The following is a 20885-nucleotide window of genomic DNA, read 5'->3' on the forward strand; positions in this document are numbered from 1 at the left end:
CGTTAAGGGTAAAATTGCTTGTGGGTATTTTTGCAAATGGCTTTTCTAAACCCGCAAATGGGTAAAAAGAACAGAAGAAATCAAAAAATACCAAAGACATCAATGAAAAAATGCCAAAGTCATAGAAAACAAAAGAAGAGAAGAAATCAATCATTTGGGTTTTAGTTAACCAGGGTAATGGCCAGCTTTCATTTTTTGAAATATAATGGCCAGCTTCAATCAGGAAATAATAATGCAGATGGATCCATCAAGCTAGAGAACCGCGTTCCTCCTGCTTGTTGTCTTCTTAACTTACAAAGACCAACAAATGGAAGAAGACATCCAGTTTTCTAAATCGAGAGAGGGAGAAGAGATCTTATAGAGAACAATGAGAGTAGAAGTGGGTAAAAAACCGTTCAACATGCGTGAAGAGAACAACTTTTTACTTTGAAGGGAGGAGATAGATCAATCTGATCTGATAAGGAGATAAATAAATTTGATCTGATAAGTTTTTGTATTTTAAATTTCATTCAGTTTTGCCTATTTTTTTTGCGATGAGTTAGAATGAGAGAGTTTTAGTCTATCTCTACAAATGTTTTCTTTTAGCAAACACGTTTAACATTAAGAAAAATAATTTAAACATTTAGAAATTTGACATATTAGTAGAAATTTTATTATTGTGACACATCAGCAATGTAATCTTTAATATGATGCCAAACGTGTCTTTTATTTCCATGCTTTATATATAAACAAGCTCTTAGACTCGTGCATCTTCCTTTCCACCAATGTTTTGAAAACTGGACCGGATGTTGAACCGGTGAGACAACTGGTTCAAGGTTTAATAGGTTCAACCGGATAAAAAAATAAATAAATAAATAAATATATATATAAAATAAAATGATATTTCATTGAACATAAAATTAAAAATTTCATACATATAATAAACAATTCTTAAGTTAACATATTAATTAAAAATTAAAAATTCATACAGATAATATAAAAATTCACACATCGGTAACCAATCCTTAATTTAACACATTAATTAAAAATTCACACATCTAAAATCAAACCCATAGTTTAACACAATATTAAGACTAAAATTAAATTAATTAACACCAATTATTAAAGAGGTTGTTCTCTACCTAATTTTTAAATTTTTTCCTTAATTCAATATGTTTTTCAAAAAATGGCAAAAAACCAGGATCAATCCGGTTCACTGGTTCAACACCAGTTCGCGGTTCAACCTCGGTTTGATGCAGTTTAATATAATTGATCCTGTATAGTTAAAATCGAACCGGACACTTGACTGTTCGCGGTTCGACCGGCCGTTCCGGTCCGGTTTTCAAAACACTGCTTTCCACATTATCCTCTTCCTTTCCACATTATCACCGTCTCTCTCTCTCATTCCAATTCCTCTTTCAGGTGCTTTCGATCCTCATCGCAATCTCTCTCAACTCCTCTGTCATTTCTATTTTTCTCTTGAACTATCCCTAGGTAAAATCTTGTTGCTTTGGTTTCAGCATCGTCGACGCCCTTCTTAGACTTTCTAGTTGATTCGACCTAATTAAAGATGTTGGTTTGGGTTTGAAGGCTTGCAACGCCATTAAACGACTCTCCTATGACTTCTTTATGCGATTTGATTTATGTGGATGAGTTTGATCCTGATTATTTGATTTCATCCGCTTCCTGTAAGTTCCTCTCTCTCTCTCTCCCCCTCCCCTCCCCTCTCTTTACTTCATTTTCTATCTTTTCTTATTCTTCTTTTGTTTCATTATTTCTTGTTATCTTTTTAGATCGACAGGTTTTAATTTGAGATGTAAAGTTTTTTGTATGTTTTTATTTTTTTATCTCTTTTCAGAGATTTTCTCTCTCAATATTCTAATTAATTTTTTATTGGTTTTATTTGGCCCTGAATATTACAGATTTGGAAAAATCTTCAGCTTTATTGTGGATTTAAGAGGGGTTTTTTTGTACATTTTTTAGTTTATGCATGGTTTCTTTATGTCCCTCTCTCTCTCTCTCTCATATGGATACAGTGAAATCCTAGACTAACCATGGTACCGTGGCTTCTCCTCAAGTCTCCAGTGAGTCACTGCTTCCTTTAATTCTTGCATTTCGATCTCCTCTTCCTCTCCTTTTCCTTCTGTCAATGTCTCTTCCTCTCTCCTTTTTGTTATTTTCATTTGCTTATGTTCTCTCATATTTTTTTCTCAAGGACAGTTGGCGATCTTAAGGGAGAGAATAGTTTGGATAACTTTGGGCATATGTTTATCTGGCAACTTTTAAGGTTAATGTTTCTTTTCAAACTCTATGGTTTATATTATTGCAATTTTTCTTTGAGATTTCAGAAATTTTTCACTGTTTATTTTCTTCCCTATTAAAATTGTTTTGATGTGAAAAATATTAGTAAGGAAAACAGAAGCAAGTAGAAGAAGTCATTGTTGATAAATGAAATGGTGAATATCACATACTATTGGGATTGCTATTTATCAGTGTAGAAAGACTCAATTCTCCACTGATCCTATAGGAATATTTCAGCCACTCATATAAAAGAAAATTATCATTCACATGATAGAGTTTGGATATATTACTCATGTAAAACTGATTAAAATTGTTGTTCATTGTTTGTTAAAATCTACATGATCTAATTGTTGTATGTTTATAGATGCTTAACTTTCCACTGAATATTGGAATTGAGTTTTGATTCATTATATATTACGATTGTAGCTCAATGAAGTTCCAACATCATTTTTGGACCCTGTTGTGTGATTGCCATCTATTGTGAATTGCAGGCCGAGTCCTTCTTACGAGTAAAATTCTCTATCTTTATATGGTTTTGCTACACAACATGTTTAATTTGTTGAGTTCTTCCACCATTTTTTTTATTATTTGTCTATTTTTCTCCATCTATACCCTTTTGGTAATGAGGTTCCTAGTATTTATGCATATCGAAGATGCCCACAACACTTTGTTGGTCTTTAGTGTCCTAAAGACAATTATTTTAGGATATAAATATTAATGAATAAATTGTTTATTTAATCATTTGTTTAATCAGATATATAGCATTAAAATGTAACTATATATAAAGGCACAAATCTTTCATAAAGAAAGTAATCCTAAGTTTATTTAAGTAGTTATAAAGTGTTCATACAAACATGAAGTGTGACTATACTTTATAATAGACCAATAGACTTAAAACCAACCCAAGTCAAGTAATATGTTATAGGGGTTGGCATATTACTGTTGAGACTTGCATGTAACAGTGTTTTCTATCGAGACAGAAAGCTGATCTCACAAGCTTTAGATATTCAGATATCTAGACAGTTACATGGATCCAGTGAATGAGTTCATTAGGATTGGGACCCGACTTGAGATAACAGTATGGATTGATTTATCTAATGTGTCAACTGTTCATCTCATTGGTATTAGTAGGTATAACTAATCCTCAGACTCAAACATTCGTTAATTAGTGATTCTGGATTATGGAGTTTGGTGCTTTGATTCTGTGCGAGCACGATCCAACAGGTGAGAGCATGGGGTGTGTGAGAGCAGGGTTGGATATCACACAAAGTAATTGCAGGATAGTTAATGTCAGATTGAGCATTCGTCACTCCCGATAAGTGGGAGATTTCACTTAACTTATCTTTCAGAGTGAATTCAACCTGTACGAGTAAAACCGGACTCTTCGTTCCATGGTTATAAGGAATTGACCGACATGATATAGTTGATGAAGGATCGTATTATATTGTACCTAATATGAAAAGGTTAACGTCAGTTATCAACCTGACTTCTTAATTGCTCTGGGGGAATATCATAGGTTCTGCTAGTAACAGCTCGCGACGGTATTCCGTTATATATATGTTGAATTAATCATGATGAATTAATCTCAAAGGATATATACGGCTAGTTGCAATAAAGAACCTAATGGGTCGCATATGAGACTTGAAACCAGAGGACAAAAATGTAATTAGTGAGACACTAACATAGTGGGCCGAAATTTGTAATTATATTAGGGATAATTAATTTGATTTAATAATTGTAATTAGATTATGATTATAAATTAAATTAAGGGATTATCTGATAATATTAATTAGAAGCTTTAATGTGATTGAAACTCTAATTAATTATCCCTAACAATAATTAAATTATTAATTTGATTAATAATGATTATCTAGATATAATTAATTATTATTTAGATAATAATAAAGTGTTTATTTAATAGACAACTGGGATTAGGGTTTTGAGAAGTTTATAAATAGACACCCTACCTAACCCCTAAAACTCGACTAACACAAGAAGGAGGCAAGAGGAACCGTTCCGAAACCGTCTCAGCTAATTACAATATTTCTTACTCTCTCTTTGATCTCGTATCGATTTCTATTAGAGGCAATCATTGCGATTGCTATTATTAAGGTTGATTGCTAATCGTCTTTCTTTTCTGTGTTGTTTCTTTTGTTGTTCGTGATACACAGATTAAGAGTTGTGGGCACTTTGTTTACAACTGTAGATAGTTCTTCAGAAAAGGTATTTCATTATATCCCTCTTTATATGAAATAACAATTAACAGATCTTGGAAAAGGAAAATAAATAAAATAGATAAAATTTTATTATTCCGCTGCGCCTAAGCTTGTCTATTTTCCTTCATTGGTATCAGAGTCAGGTTAATCTGTTATTTCATATATGTAAATAAAAGGGTTTTTCAATCAGATTGAATAGATTTATTGTTAGGTTAATTAATAAATTTGATTTGGTTAATTAATCTAAAGATAAATGGAGTTTTCATTTATTTGATAATTAAAATTATGATTCTGGAATTAATTTTAATTTGATTGAAAATATTAAACGGTTAAGATGAGATTAAGATGTTTTATGATTCGGTTAATTAACAAAGGGGTTTGTAGAATTAAACGGTTGATTAAAACGATGTTTGTATATGTGATATACGTGTTTTGTGGATTAAGGGTTTTAACACTTTGAATCGTTAAAAGGATTAATCTTTGAAAATTTGATTTAGTTAATGATTTAAACGAAACGGTTAGAATAGATTGATTTTAATATATATTTAGAAAAGGTTATATATATAAATATAAAATAGTTTTATAATATATATATATAATAATAAAAATTCGAAAGTTTTATTCTTTTTAAACAGAATAGTTTTGATTAAAGAATAGTTTTTGATTTAATTAAAAGAATAGTTTTTGATTTAATTAAAAGAAATAAAAAAAAATTATATCAGTATATTATGGAGAGTTGGGTCCGGAAGAAAATCTGCTGTCCCCAACTATATGTCCCTTTATCTGTCCCCCATTCATCTCATGACATGTGTCCAATTTTATCCTAATCATCTTCCGCACAATTTAACTCTTTTAACCTCTAATTAACTCTAAGAATGTATTTTTCTTCCCATTTCTCTCTGATTAACAGAGTTCTTTCTTCTTAAAAGAAAAACAGAGTTCGTTCTTCCCATTTCTTTCATGGAATCATCATAAATCCACTGAACAATCCTCCACTGAATTTTCCGGTGAGTTTCAGTTCAAAAAAATCCCACCTCTTCTTCTTCCTACTATTTTTTTTACTGTTGTTTCATCTTTCATAAATTTAATCTCATCGGAAAACATAATGGAGGGAAAGCAGATATTGTCTCTGGTACCGGCGTTGGACTCTAATTTCTCGAAGAATACAACAATACCAAGAATAATATTATCAATGGTGATGAGAGTTTTTCCCCAATTAGAAATTGGGGAATTCTGCAACTTTGCACAAGAGGATGAGGTTTTTAAAGCTTTGATGGTGTTAAAGACTTGAAAAATTAAGATTAACAAAGAACAATAACATTAACATGATGAAAATAAGTATTTATAAAAGGTATATTTCAGTGCCAGAAAGAAAGAAATCAAGGTCAGGTGGTGGGAGGTTTTCCTTGGATTTGGTACATAGCAAAAAGTGGAAAGCACGATTGATGCTTGCTATAATTTGGTATTTAGTAAAAAAAAGTTAATTAATTAAAGGTTAACAGGTGAAATATGATTAGGATAAAATTGGACACATGTCATGAGATGAATGGAGAACAGATAAGGGGACATATAGTTGGGGACAGCAGATTTTCTTCCGTTGGGTCCAACTCTTTAAAGAGAGTTGGACTCCAACTCTCTGTTGTCGTTTGGGCGGCAATTGCTGCCTTTTGGCAGCAATGCCGCCAAACGTTGCGGATGTGATCCGCGACAGGGACAAACCCGGTTTTCGTCCCCGTCACGTTTATTTTCTGTTTTTCTAAATGTTTTGGTTTTCAGAAAACGAAAAATTGATATATATATAAAATTAATTGATCCATATGTTTTGATCGTTGTCTATTTTAAACTTGTATATATTGAATTGAGTTGTCTAATTAAAGTTATTTGATACGGTTAATTAGGCGAACTATTTCATTGATATAAAATTAAAAGTTTGGAACAACGAATCAGTCCATATGAGTTTGTTAATTTATAACTATTATAATTAATAAATGGATATGGTAATTATGTGTGTTTTAATTTGATTTCGCAAACCGTTTTGTGCTTAATAATTATATTCAATATATTAGTTAAACACGTTAAAACAATTTCGGTAAAATAGTTAAACACAATAATTTAATAATCTCTCGTCTTAAAAGTTTTGTGTTTTGTAATTGATTTTTTCAAAGTTATTTGATGTTTAATTATTTGTATGGGGTACGGTTGAATTAAACACGTTAAATAATTTTGGTAAAATAATTGAACACAAATTATTAATATTTTGTATAGTTATATCTTGAGTGTCTAATTAAGTTTATATTTGATATATTTTAATTAGAATAAAATATAAATGATACAAAATTTAATTAAAAGGTTAATTTGATAGTAAAGTTAATTAAAAGACTAAATTGATAGTAAAATTAATTTAAGGGTTAATTTGATTAACTAAAATATTACATAAATAGTTTATGTAATCAACCAATTAAATTTATTTAATTGAGTCTTTGCATGTTTGATGTTATGGACATATTTAGACCCCTATGTAATTGTTATTTAATCTTTTGGTATTTTTGGAAAATAGGGTCTGCGTGCCCTGTCTTATCTACTCTCTATTGTATTTATCTTCTCACCTAAATCCCTTCAAATTAGTTGAAGTATTCTAAAGTAGTATAGAAATTAAATATTGTTGTAAATCAAGGCGCCAAGAAAAGACGGAAGACCTGAAGGATAAATATGTAATAGTTAGTATTTACCCTAGGGTGACCTTTTATTCATTTTCTGGCTCGACGGAATAATTTAGATGATATGTCCATAACCACCAATGTAAATTGTATGTGTCTGATGTATGCTAAAGCAAATCAAGATTAGGTTAGATTATGAGGCTTAAAATAAAAATCCCTCGCTAAACAAAAGTTAAGTCAATAAGCAAGTTATAAAATCAATTGCCCCCCTAATATTATAATTCAGCCGGCAGTATCTGGGGGCCTTTGGGCGACTGAGAGTCTCAGGGCTTGGGGTCTTATGGATAACACCTGAATTATCGAAAAATGTTTTCACGAATATATAAGGTTAATGACTTAAAGTGGCTGAGAGTAATTGGGCGAGTCGTCTGGATTATTTAAAGCTATTGGGCAATATGGTTGGGAGATGAGGGCATCCTTTCACTAAGCCCAAATCCGGATCAAGGCGGAATATGGGAGAATCCACCAAAGGAAGGCGAGAGCCAAGGCCATCAATAGAGCATGCGGGGGGAGTACCTAGCAAGACGCGAAGCGTGGCGAGCCCCGTCATCTCAGGAGTGTCAGGAAACTCAGGGACGCGGGGCGTCCCGACCAGTACGCGGGGCGTCCCGACCAGTACGCGGGGCGTGGGTAGCAACTCTGAGCGAGAATCATCTCAGGAGGTCACATATGCGGGGCGTACGCCTTGGACGCCACGCGTGGAGTCCAACCCGCAGGAGTCTAACTACGCGGGGCGTAGTCTCTTAGACGCCACATGTAAGGAACATCATCTAGCGTCCCCAAGTTCAGAGACTCAAATACGCGGGGCGTAATCCTTGGGGCGTACTCTGCTGGGAGGATACTTCTCCCCCAAGTTCTTGCCAAGAGGGGGACCATTACTGTTGGTGTTTATTTACTGTTTTGCCACCAACCCCTTATTACTAAACTACCATGAACTCTCTCCTTATCTATCCTACCCTTATGAACATGTTTTGCCCAAAACCCTATTCATGGGTTTTTGGTCTTTTCTCTTGTTATTTTGGGGAGTATTTAAACCCTCCTCTTTGTAATGTTTCCTAACTTTTGATGAATTAAAACTTAAGCCTCCATTGGAGCAAGGATTTCTATCCATTTGGGTTTATTCAACCTTCTAGTTTAGCTAGAGAAGATTGTATTCTTTGTTGGTTTACGATTAAAACCTTCAGTCGATTTCAATCTACATCAATGGTTGGGATTAATATTAAAACATATTAGTTACTAATGTGGTTAGTAACCCAACAACCTAAGAATCACATAGTTGATGTGATTGATTATATGAATCTACCTATTAAAGGGAGTGAACTTGTTTGAGTCATTCAAGGTAAGCTTCACAAGATATGATCCTAGCTCACTAAAGAGTTTGTATAAGATTCTTCGAATTAATATAGAGGGTTATTAATTTGGTAAAATAGTGGGAGCAATTTAAAAACAAATAAAGTCCTACGTATTTAAATTGTAAATGAATTAAATAAATGAATAACATCCATCACTCTATCTCACTCCCAAGTTAAAGTAAATACTCTGAATCATCATATCTAAAATGGATCTACATAATATTTTAACCGATAACAAATTGAATAGTTCAAAATTCACTAACTATTTTGGCAAACTCAAAATTGTTTTGAAGTTCGAAATGATTGGGTATGTATTAAGATACAATGATACCCATCGTCAAAATTGTTTTGAAGTTCGAAAAGATTGGGTATGTATTAAGATACACCGATACTCAATTTCCTTGTTGATGATGCTCCTGTTAAGAAGATCGATGTTTACCAGAAGCACCAATCAGATGACGAACGTACGGGATGTATCATACTTGCAGCTATGGCACTAGAGTTACAAAGGCAATATAAGAACATGGATGCATATTCTATGGTTATGCACTTGGAGGAGGTGTTTTGAGAAACAGACTCAAATGCGAACGCTATGAGATAGCGATGATTGTTTCGCTCCAAGATGCAAGAAGGTTCTTCTGTTGTGGCACTTTATGTCAAGATGATTGACTACATCACCAAAGCTTTCTAGTATTGGATTTATGATGGATAATGAATTAAGTGTCGAGTTAGTTCTGCAATCCCTCCCAGAGATTTATTCATAAGTTCATCACGAACTGCCAGATGAATAAACTCAGAGACCTCTCTAGAAGAGCTCTTGAATATGCTCAAGTCGGTTGAGCCCAAATCTTAAGAAAGTGATGTAAGCACTTGCTATTGAGGGATCTCACGAGAGAAAAGGATGTTTCCTAATTCTAAAGATTCCAAGAAGAACAAATGCATTAAACCCAAATCAATAAAAGCAAGATGGGAATGCCACCAATATGGTAAAGAAGGGAATTGAAAGAGGAACTGTAAGAAGTACTTAGACTCTCTCCAGAAGAAGAGTCAGGATGGTGCTTTTACATTTGGAATTAAAAGATAGATAATTCAACTTACTTGTGGTAATGTCACCTAGGGCATATAAGTAAGAAACTCATGTCTAAGCTACATTAAGATGGGCTTATAGACTCAGTTGATTTTGAATCAATGAGCACATGTAAGTCTTGTTTAAAGGAAAAATGACAAAGACACCCTTTAGCAATAAAGGAGAACGTGTACCATACACTCTAAGACTAGTGCATTCAGATGTATGTAGTCATACATCAACATAAGCAAGAGAAAAGTTTCAGTCACTTCATTAGCTTCATAAGATGATCATACCAGATATTGATTCATCTGCTTGATGAAGCATAAGTTAGAATCTTTTGAGAAAGTTCAAATGATTCAAGAATGAAGTAGTAAATCAAACAAGAAAGAATATCATAGTGCTTCGATTAGATCGTCGTGGAGAATATCTTTCTAATGATTTTCTGAATTATCTAAATTGAATATAGGATTCGCTCATAATGGATTCCTCCGTATACACCACGAAGTATCTGAAAGGAGAAACTGTACTCTATTAGATATAGTACGATCCATGATGAGCACAACCTCTCTTCCAAAGATGTTCTAAGGCTACGCCCTAGAAACCGTCTTATTTACCTTGAACCGAGTATCCACAAAACCGCCTTCTATTCCATTTGAATTGTTAATTGGAAAAGAAACCCGGTTTCTCTTTCATGAGAATTTAGGGGTGTTCAGCACATGCTAAAGACATAGCATCAGATTAAGTTAGACCCTAAATCTGATAAATATTTCTTCATTGGAATTCCGAAAGAAACAGCAGGATATTACTTCTATCATTCGGATGATCGAAAGTATTAGTATCCAAACATGCTATATTTCAAGAGAAATAGTTTCTTCTAGAAACACAAGTAGAGAGCGTGATTGAACTTGAAGAAGTTCAATAAGAAGGATTGGCTGAAATAGCGGAAGCGATGGTGGAACCCGAATCTGTCTCACAAGATGAGACACTAATGACATTACTAACTCATAGGTCTGGTCGAGTTCATCAAATCCCAAAGAGATTTGGATTTCTAGTGGGAGCCAATGAAATCCCAAAGAGATTTGGATTTCTAGTGGGAGACGGCGAAGAGGTTCACGTGTTAGACGATAAACCTAGGACTTATGAGAAGGCTCTTGTAAACCTATACATGTAAGCTAGTGGGAGCTCGTATGAGCCTTTACATGTAAACTAGTGGGAGCTTGGTCATTTACTTAGTATTATACGTCGATGATATTCTACTAATGGGAACGACGTAGCTATATTGCAATCGGTGAAAAATTTGGTTATCGGATAAAATTCTCCATAATAGACTTAGGAGAAGCAGCTTATATCTTAAGGATTAAGATCTATGGAGATAGATTGAGAAGACTGCTTGACCCCTCCCAATCTAAATACGTTGACAAAGTGCTCAAAGCGTTTTGCACTAAGACCTAACATCATTTTGCTTTAAGCATGACAAAGTCGATTATAGGTCAATCCGAGTGATAGTCACTGGCTTGTTGTCAAGAACATTCTAAAGTATTTAAAATAACTTAAGATATGTTCCGGCTATATGGAGATGAAATTTGAAAGTTGGACACTTTCAGATACAAGTCATCAAATAGATAAAGATGATCTTGCAGAATACAAGTTTATTCTGAAAGAGGTACGGTTAGCAGGAATAGTTCTGAGCAGGAAACCGTAGCCGAGCCAAAGATTAAATCAGAGTATATATATGTAGCAGCTTTAGAAGCAGCTAAAAGGAAGTTTGGAATGCGAGTTCATTAATGAACTAGGCGTGGTACCTGACATTGTTAATGAGATTAACAATAGGGCTATTGCTCTTGCTAAGGGCCCGTAGTCTCATAATACGTCCAAACACTACCTCAGTCATTACTATCTCTTCCGAGAGATAACAACAAGAGTAGATGTGAGAATTAAAAAGAGTGCCCACTAAGGCACAATCTTATAGATCCATTTAAAAGAATGCATTACCCCAAAAGGTTCATGATCATCATGCGAACTCTTATGGGAATATTTTCAGAAACAACTGGCTTTAGTCCAAGTGGGAGAATGTTGGAGTTTAGTGTCCTAAAGACAATTGTTTTAGGATATAAATATTAATGAATAAATTGTTTATTTAATCATTTGTTTAATCAGATATATAGCATTAAAATGTAACTACATATAAAGGCACAAATCTTTCATAAAGAAAGTAATCCTAAGTTTATTTAAGTAGTTATAAAGTGTTCATACAAGCATGAAGTGAGACTATACTTTATAATAGACCAATAGACTTAAAACCAACCCAAGTCAAGTAATATGTTATAGGGGTTGGCATATTACTGTTGAGACTTGCATGTAACAGTGTTTTTTATCGAGACAGAAAGCTGATCTCACAAGCTTTAGATATTCAAATATCTAGACAGTTACATGGATCCAGTGAATGAGTTCATTAGGATTGGGACCCGACTTAAGATAACAGTATGGATTGATTTATCTAATGTGTCAACTGTTCATCTCATTGGTATTAGTAGGTATAACTAATCCTCAGACTCAAACATTCGTTAATTAGTGATTCTGGATTATGGAGTTTGGTGCTTTGATTCTTTTCGAGCACGATCCAACAGGTGAGAGCCTAGGGTGTGTGAGAGCAGGGTTGGGTATCATACAAAGTAATTGCATGATAGTTAATGTCGGATTGAGCATTCGTCACTCCCGATAAGTGGGAGATATATCCAAATGGCAGCTTGTGGAGAATTAACTGAAATCCTTGCAAGGTGATAGAGTTAAGAGTAGAAATGGACATTTCACTTAACTTATCTTTCAGAGTGAATTCAACCTGTACGAGTAAAACCGGACTCTTCGTTATATGTAACCTTGACACGTTCCATGGTTATAAGGAATTGACCGACATGATATAGTTGATGAAGGATCGTATTATATTGTACCTAATGTGGAAAGGTTAACGTCAGTTATCAACTTGACTTCTTAATTGCTCTGGGGGAATATCATAGGTTCTGCTAGTAACAGCTCGCGACGGTATTCCGTTATATATATGTTGAATTAATCGTGATGAATTAATCTCAAAGGATATATATGGCTAGTGGCAATAAAGAACCTAATGGGTCACATATGGGACTTGGAACCAGAGGACGAAAATGTAATGAGTGAGACACTAACATAGTGGGCCGAAATTTGTAATTATATTAGGGATAATTAATTTAATTTAATAATTGTAATTAGATTATGATTATAAATTAAATTAAAGGATTATCTCATAATATTAAGGTGCCTTCTATGGTTACTTTGTTTTTGACAAAGTACCATTACTTGGTGTGTTTTTACCATAATATTAATTAGAAGCTTTAATGTGATTGAAACTCTAATTAATTATCCTTAACAATAATTAAATTATTAATTTGATTAATAATGATTATCTAGATATAATTAATTATTATTTAGATAATAATAAAGTGTTTATTTAATTATCTAATTAGTAATCCTATTCCGAATAAGATTCTAATTATTTAATTACCTAACACAACTGGGATTAGGGTTTTGAGAAGTTTATAAATAGACACCCTAACCCCCAAAATTCGACTAACACAAGAAGGAGGCAAGAGGAACCGTTCCGAAACCGTCTCGGCTAATTACAATCTTTCTTACTCTCTCTTTGATCTCTTATCGATTTCTGTTAGAGGTAATCATTGTGATTGCTATTATTAAAGTTGATTGTTAATCGTCTTTCTTTTCTGTGTTGTTTCTTTTGTTGTTCGTGATACACGGATTAAGAGTTGTGGGCACTTCGTTTGCAAGTGTAGATAGTTCTTCAGAAAAGGTATTTCATTATATCCCTCTTTATATGAAATAACAATTAACAGATCTTAAAAAAGGGAAATAGATAAAATTTTATTATTCCGCTGCGCCTAGACTTGTCTATTTTCCTTTACACTTCCTAACCGAAGATTAGCAGGTGAGGATACCTCTATTTTTAATTGTTTTTTTATTCAATTGATTTTTTTTCTTTATGTTCACATCATTTGACCATTCAGGTCATTGCATTTGGTAACCATGAACTTCTTAGGAGTCAAACTTAAGTGTATTTCTATGTTTCTTGATATCTAAGAGACTAAACATAGTTTGTTCATGAGAAACAGGTACATTGATTTTACTACTTTCACTTTATTAATTCCTTTAAACATCATCAATTTTGGTCTTATAATTGAACATTGTCTAATGATTGAGTATTAGACATGGAAAGTTTACTGTAACTAAATAAGACCTTACAGTTGTTTTCAAAATTGTATAAACCTGACCTTATTTGTTTTCAAAACTGTATAAACCTTGAAAAAAGGAATTTAAAGAGAAATAAGGCTCATGCCATACATCAGAAAGTTTTCCTCAACTACATAATACACTAATTAGAAGTCTAAAATTTTAAATATTTGATTGGAGATTTATTTTACAGTAATTTTTGTTTTGTTTTAAGAAATATCTTGATGAATTGAGAATTAAAGCTCATGCGAAAGCTCAAACCGTTAAAGGCAAATTGAGGTTGATGAGAAGGAATTTGGTTTGCCCTTTCTAATAATTATGGTAAGCTACTTACTATTTAATCAGAGTTAATAAAAAAACCTTTGAATCATTTTTACTTTTACGTGATTCAGTTTTACATATTATTCTTTTTATATATGCACAACTTATTTCGTTTTATCTTATTAGTCACCATTTAATAACAACTTCCAAGGGGTTTTTGTTGAATCTATCCATAGTTAATTATTTTACTTGGAACTACATTTTTAGTTAATTTTGCTCTTGAAATGTAATATCAAATTTAATTTTAATTCTTAACCAGTGTAAACCTAAATTATTTCGTTTTCTTAAATAATTTAACTATATGAGTAAATTCAGAGGCAAAATCTGAAATACATTTGTAGGGGATTAGGTGAAAAAGATACTAATGTAGGGAATTAATTTTGGAAAAGTATAGCTATGAATAAAAAATTCCATTTGTATAGACTGAATGTATATGATGGGAGTTTTTTTTCCTTGTGGTCTATTATGGTTTTTACTCATCATTCTATCCATAGGTTCCTTGCTCTTTTGCGTGTTAATGATTTTGCTAAAAAAATTTGGCAAGTAAAGGCAGTGGCGGAGCCAGAGCTCAAGGTTCGGAGGGGCTTAATTGCATGAAGATTTTTTTTTAATAACGACTTAAGGCTTTGATTCATAGTAGTCAAATCGAAATTTTCAAATTTTTGATAATATAAGGGTAAATTTGATCATAATTGGAAAAATTAAAGTACAAAACAACTGAGATTCAATATGAAGTAAGGATAAGGTGCAAAAATACTCTAATGTTTACACCTAAGAAAAATTTTACCTCTAACGTATAAAATGGTGCAATTTTACCCTTAATATTGGCAGCCAAGAGCAATTTTATCCCTAACGTTGACAAGTTTGGTCAATTAATCAAATTGTTTTCTCGGTCATGAATTTTGTAACTAAAAAATATAATTAAAAATAATAAAGGAGAATGAGGTTAATAATGATTAAAAATGATATTTAATATTGATATTTTTAAAGGAGAATGAGGTTTAAGGGAAAAATTAAAATGAGATAAAAAGTGAAGAGAGAGAGATTTGAACACAAAACAATTTAATGAATAATTTAATATTGATATTTTTAAAGGAGAATGAGGTTTAAGGGAAAAATTAAAATGAGATAAAAAGTGATGAGAGGGAGATTTGAACACAAGACCTTGGATGTAGGGATGTCTTTAATTATCACTACAACCAACTATGCAAACTTAGTTTTATGTTATATAATTACATTGTACATTATAAGTATTAATTTTAACTATTTTGGGGGGCTTCTCGGGACTGAACCACTATTCGTCAAGGGTGTTCCGGATGGTCGGAGGGTCGGGAGACCCTCCCTTACCCCCCTAGATCCGCCCCTAAAGGAGAATAATAAAACATACCTTCAACCTCGAACTCTTAATAAAGTTCACTTTTTTTGCTTTTGGTCCTACATTTCATGCTTTTAAGAGGTAAAGAGATTCATTGATCTTTCAAAAAAATACCATTTTAACCTTCCATGGATAAAGAAAATTGAGATTAAATTTATTTTACATATGCAAGCTATTACAATTTATGGACAATAGTATCATATATTTAACCTTTATATTTTTTTTTTTATCTGATGACAAAGTAGTATTTATCCCATATGATATAAATGTGTGTGGTAAGCTCATTTCTAGGTTGACATATATATTGTTCTTCCCATTTATTTCTAATGTTCTGATGTTTCCCTCTTCCATATTAGGCTAATTAGCTCTTAAATGGTTAATTCATGTAATCTTTTTACTACAATTGTTTGGTTTTTAATATATGCGATTTTCTACTACTTTTTTCCTACATTGAATGTACCTATAGTGGTGGTATATATAGTTGTGGTTTCGTTTGGTAATGAAATGATTATCATACTTTTGCTACTTTTTTTGTCATTTAGATTTCAGTTGCTTAATTATCCTATGGTTTTATTCTCTCTAATGATGATGATATGTTCGTTTGACAAGAAAATATAGGAATAAAAGGGATATGTTTGTGATTTATGAATATTTTGACATTGTTAGGAATTAATTAAACAATTGATTTTTCTGAAATTATAGAAAAGGCTTCCAACTATTCTTTTTTTTAAGTCAATAAGAGACAAGGACAAATAGAGAAAACAAAATGCTCTAAAAATGAGGTTAAGCCACCAATGACTATACAAATGGAGAAGTTAAAAAATAGATTGTTCGAATCAAGAAGTTATGGCTTAGTTGCTTTTCTATCATTTATAATTTTCATTTTTGTTTGATTGATTGATCTATATATTATGTTTCCTTTCTCCATTTGTGTTCAATGCAATTGATTGCCCCACTGTTACTATGCATACATGGTTTTTGTATATGATCCCTTCAATAGCACTGATATGTTGGAATCATGTCTCTGATTTATGAATTTTACATGGGCTTGAGTTGTAAACTGAATGCTTTTCACTGTAATGTAGGAGACTAGATGATGATATCCTCGGTAGGAGCATGACTGGTTTTTATAAACAACTGCAGTGACAAATAGTTGTTGTGTAGATTATCTAGCAGAGCCAAGACATTCAGGGTGTGCACTACAAGAAAAATGATTTTTTGTGGGGAAATATTTTGCAACAAAATGCTAAAATTTTGCCATTATAGCCTTTTGTGGCGAATATTAACTTAGCCACTAGGAACGGGACACTAAAGGATTTAGTGGCAAAAAAGATAGTTTGCAACAAATAGATATTATTTAGTAGCAAAATATACTTCACCACAAACGGTAGCCTATTGTGTCGAAATAATACCGCCACTGAATAACAATATTTTGTGGCGCAAATATTCGCCACAAATATGGATCTAATGTGGCAAGCTTGAACGCCACAAAAGCCTCTCTTTTGTGGCGTTAACTAATGCCACAGAAAGTAGATTTATTGTGACAAAAAATAACACCATAATAGACATGTGTTTTTTGGCGATTCATTTTTGCCACATTAGAATATCTTTTGTGGCAATCTTGATTTTCCACTAAATGTTGACTATTTGTGGCAAATTAATTTTTTTTGCCATTAAGATATATTATGTCACATTTCCATTGTGAAAATTTGATTTGCCATAAAGGGCTTAGTGGCCAAAATTCGCACAATTTTTTTTATTTAAAATTGAATTCACTATTGAAAATATATATTTAATAGAAAAAGTTACTATTAAAATATCCTTTAAATTATAAAATTAAAATGGTAACTAATTATTGCTATAAAATAATTATAAGATTAAATAGTAATCTAGAAAAGTACTTATCCATAACAATATATGTTATAAGTTATATCCATTACAAACTATCAACCTAATGAAAAATTGTGTTGTTATGCTAAGGCATTAATTAAAATGGGGCAAAGTATATTGATTACAAACTATCAACATAACAAGTTCATGCATCGATTGATCATCATTTGCAAAATAGAATTTCTCAAAAGTTGTTCTTGTCTGGATGACCTGTGAAAACAATACAATAATTAAAAGTTGAAGAATAAAAATATTAACTTAAACATAAAAGTTCAAGGTTTATAACATATAAACTCAAGCTTACAAATTGTTAACTTTATATACACAAGAAAACAATTGTTACTTTACATATGGAAATTTAAACATATAAAATCTTACTGCACAATTTATTAGCAGCAGTGCAAGTAACAGGATAGCAGTCAACAGTCTAGTGATAAAAAAGAGATATATGCTGTTAAGAAGAGAAAACAGAGACAACGCAATGGGTTATGTTGTGCTTGTTGGTCCCGTATAACGTGACAATATTAGTTCCAAGGGTGGGGGGGGGGGGGGGTTAGGAACTATTTTAATATTTTCTCGTATGGCTGACTGTTAATTTCGAACTTAGACTTTCTCGAAGTCTTTTCGCACTGTGAGACTGAGTAAGTTTTAGATACAGACTTAGTCAACAGGTGACTAAGACTTAATCTATCATTGAGTTAGAAGATAGCACTTTGAGTCTATTCCTGAACTCAGCTTCCCAGTTCACTCAACTCAGCTTGTGTTCATTTTAGCGTTTAACTAGGCAGTGTTATAGCAAGCAATAGTTAAGGGAGATAAGGGTTAGAAGGATATTACTCAGCAGACGTATCCTAGTTCGGCCTCTTCGCCTACGTCCAGTCCCTGAAAATCCTTCCGAGCTTTTTGAATCCTTTACTGAGCTCTTTAAAGGTAGAGCACAAACCATTTACAATAGAAAGGTGAGTATACAAGAGTACCTTCCTCTATACCTCTACTCACTCCTATTTCTACCGCTGAGTACTATAACCGAGTACCCAGCTTCTCCTTTCTATTCTTCTAGAAATGATAAGTGTTTTTGTCCTAAACAACAATTGCTAAGACACTTTAGATGATTTAGATCACTCTAGACTTTTACACAGAATTGGAATTGGTGTAAGATTTACTTTGTTTTTCTCACAGAACTTCAAGTAACAATTTGGTCAGCGTTTCGACTTAATTGAAGATCTGCATCGAATGAAGCATTTGAGAGGCCTATTTATAGTGACACTTGAAGCACCGGTGATTTCGAATTTCGAAATAACCGTTGGAGGGAAACGGCTTCCTGTTGTTTTCACTCGGTACGTGCTCAGCGTCCTCGGCCAATAATATTCTTGTATCTTCTGTCTTCGGCAGTGCTCAGCAGCTTTTCGTCAGAAAAACCAGAATGTTTCCACATTTATAGTAAAGTCTTCCAGACAGCTTTCTGCGTCCTCTGAGCTTTACCCAAAGTAGAAATACTTTGTCTTTAAGTTTGTTCAGGTCAACTGCTGACTGGACTATCTTGTCGCTCAACTCAGCAGCTTCATCTTGAAGCTATTTAGACGAAGGCTTCTCGATCCTTCTCAAAGCTGGGCTTGCGTTTTACTCAGTACGACTGCGTTTTGGTCTTCTTGGGCCGTGAGGCTATGATCCATTGACTTGAGCTTGACTCTTTTTCATGGGCCTTGGGGCCATTTAACTTAATGTCTTATAAATCAAATAACTCAACATTGAACAAACACATTAGTGTGAATAAATCAAAGCATTTAAATTTAATGTGTTAGAATATATTTTTTTATCATTAATATGAATAATTTTGTCAAATCAAAATCATGTAAAAAGGTGTTTCAACAGTGCTATTGCGAGAGAACAGAGGAAATAATTTTGATTATGCATTCAAAAAAAGTTAGAAGGATAACATAAAGCATGCAGGCCCCTTAAAAGGACCTTACTTGTCTGAAATGCAGTTGGCCAGTGGAATGATAAATAGAGCTTAGATTTATGCTTAATTAACAATGTAAAAATAGAGCTTAGATAATAAGAATTACGAGGTGCACTTCGAAGGCTCCTACTTGTGAAATGCATTAATATATGACATGAAACTTAAAAAATTGGCTCACTTAGTACAAAACCAACAATTATAGGTAGTTCCAAAATAATTGACACAAGAACTAATTTAAATTAATGGCCATGCTTCATATACTTTAAGTTAATAATGGCCATGGTAGCATATAATTTAAGTTAATGGACAAGCTGTATATAATTTAAGTTACTTAGCTTTTCAAATGGTTGCTCACTATTAATCAGTTAGAGGATTCCCGTAGAGCTGTTATGGAGACAAATAAACCATAATAGTTAAACCAAATAATATATAGTTTACTTTTTTATATCAAAACTTGATTAAGTTGAAGTACTAAATTGACTTTCCATCCAACATTCAAACGACATATTTAAGACGAACAACTATCAGTTGAATTTTTCTTTTTCAAAAAATAGTCCTTGTAAAAATTTCAACTGGCTCAATAAATTATTCGTTTATCAAAATTAAGTGGGAAAGAAATGGAGTTTCAAATTGACAAGACTCAGGACATATCAGAAACAAACTGATAATAGAAGCAATTCTGCTGCATTTTCCTAAGGGGCATGTTAGAATATGAGAATTACAACCACAAGGCACAACTGTGAGTGCAGCAGATCAGCTTACAGCAGTAGATAGAGCAGAGGATGATTATCATAGATCTGCAGATAATAATGCAAATCACTAACAGTTTGTTTGCAGAAGTGAACCTTGGGTTCATCTTGCATTAAATTAAGACCAAGAGAATAGTAGTAGTGTCTTTCAGCAAGCATATGGTCATGTGTGAACAGTAAAAGCACCAGCGCGATAGTTCCATTTCTATCTCTAGCTAAGAAAATAACATGGTCAAAAATATAGTTTTGCCTAAAAATTAATAATAGATTTAAACAAGAAAAAGATAGACTTGCGAACTACCATTTCGGAGTAATTATCTTGGAGAGGAGCACAGATGGATTAGCAACCCTTTTGATAGGGCCTTTCCTTGTAGATTTTTCAGTCACACCAAACACCATACCTTATGTTGACTATTATTAGTATAAGAGTCAAAAGGCAAATGAGTTCAGAGACACTATTAAGCCTATTACATGGCAGTGAAGTCTAACACGAAGAACAAATAAATATAAGCTCATATTAACTATTAGGATTCAAGAGAGAATTGTGTAATTATTCAGGAATTGAGATTGAAGCATGTAAATTAACACCTAAAGCATCATACCAAATGTGAGAAACGTGAGTAGGCCAACCCAAAAAAAATGCAAGCTAGTATCTATGTTCACATATTGCACCACACATAA

The 20885-nt window shown here is 32.9% G+C and overlaps 1 long non-coding RNA gene across 12 annotated transcripts; it reads left to right on the forward strand.

The window, feature by feature from the left end:
• Nucleotides 1-1376: 1376 nt before the first annotated feature.
• Nucleotides 1377-17348, forward strand: LOC136232499 (uncharacterized). Of its 12 annotated transcripts, none has more exons than XR_010690513.1 (8): nt 1377-1667; nt 1902-2063; nt 2200-2266; nt 2707-2789; nt 4452-4503; nt 5426-5503; nt 5617-14230; nt 16691-17348. It is a non-coding gene; the product is annotated as an uncharacterized lncRNA (long non-coding RNA). The 12 variants fall into 12 exon arrangements; XR_010690519.1 differs by having other exon boundaries at nt 13427-14230; XR_010690512.1 differs by having other exon boundaries at nt 4452-13791; nt 14124-14230.
• Nucleotides 17349-20885: the final 3537 nt, after the last annotated feature.

The sequence above is a fragment of the Euphorbia lathyris genome, chromosome 6 (genome assembly GCF_963576675.1).
Source record: "Euphorbia lathyris chromosome 6, ddEupLath1.1, whole genome shotgun sequence".
Lineage (NCBI taxonomy): Eukaryota > Viridiplantae > Streptophyta > Magnoliopsida > Malpighiales > Euphorbiaceae > Euphorbia > Euphorbia lathyris.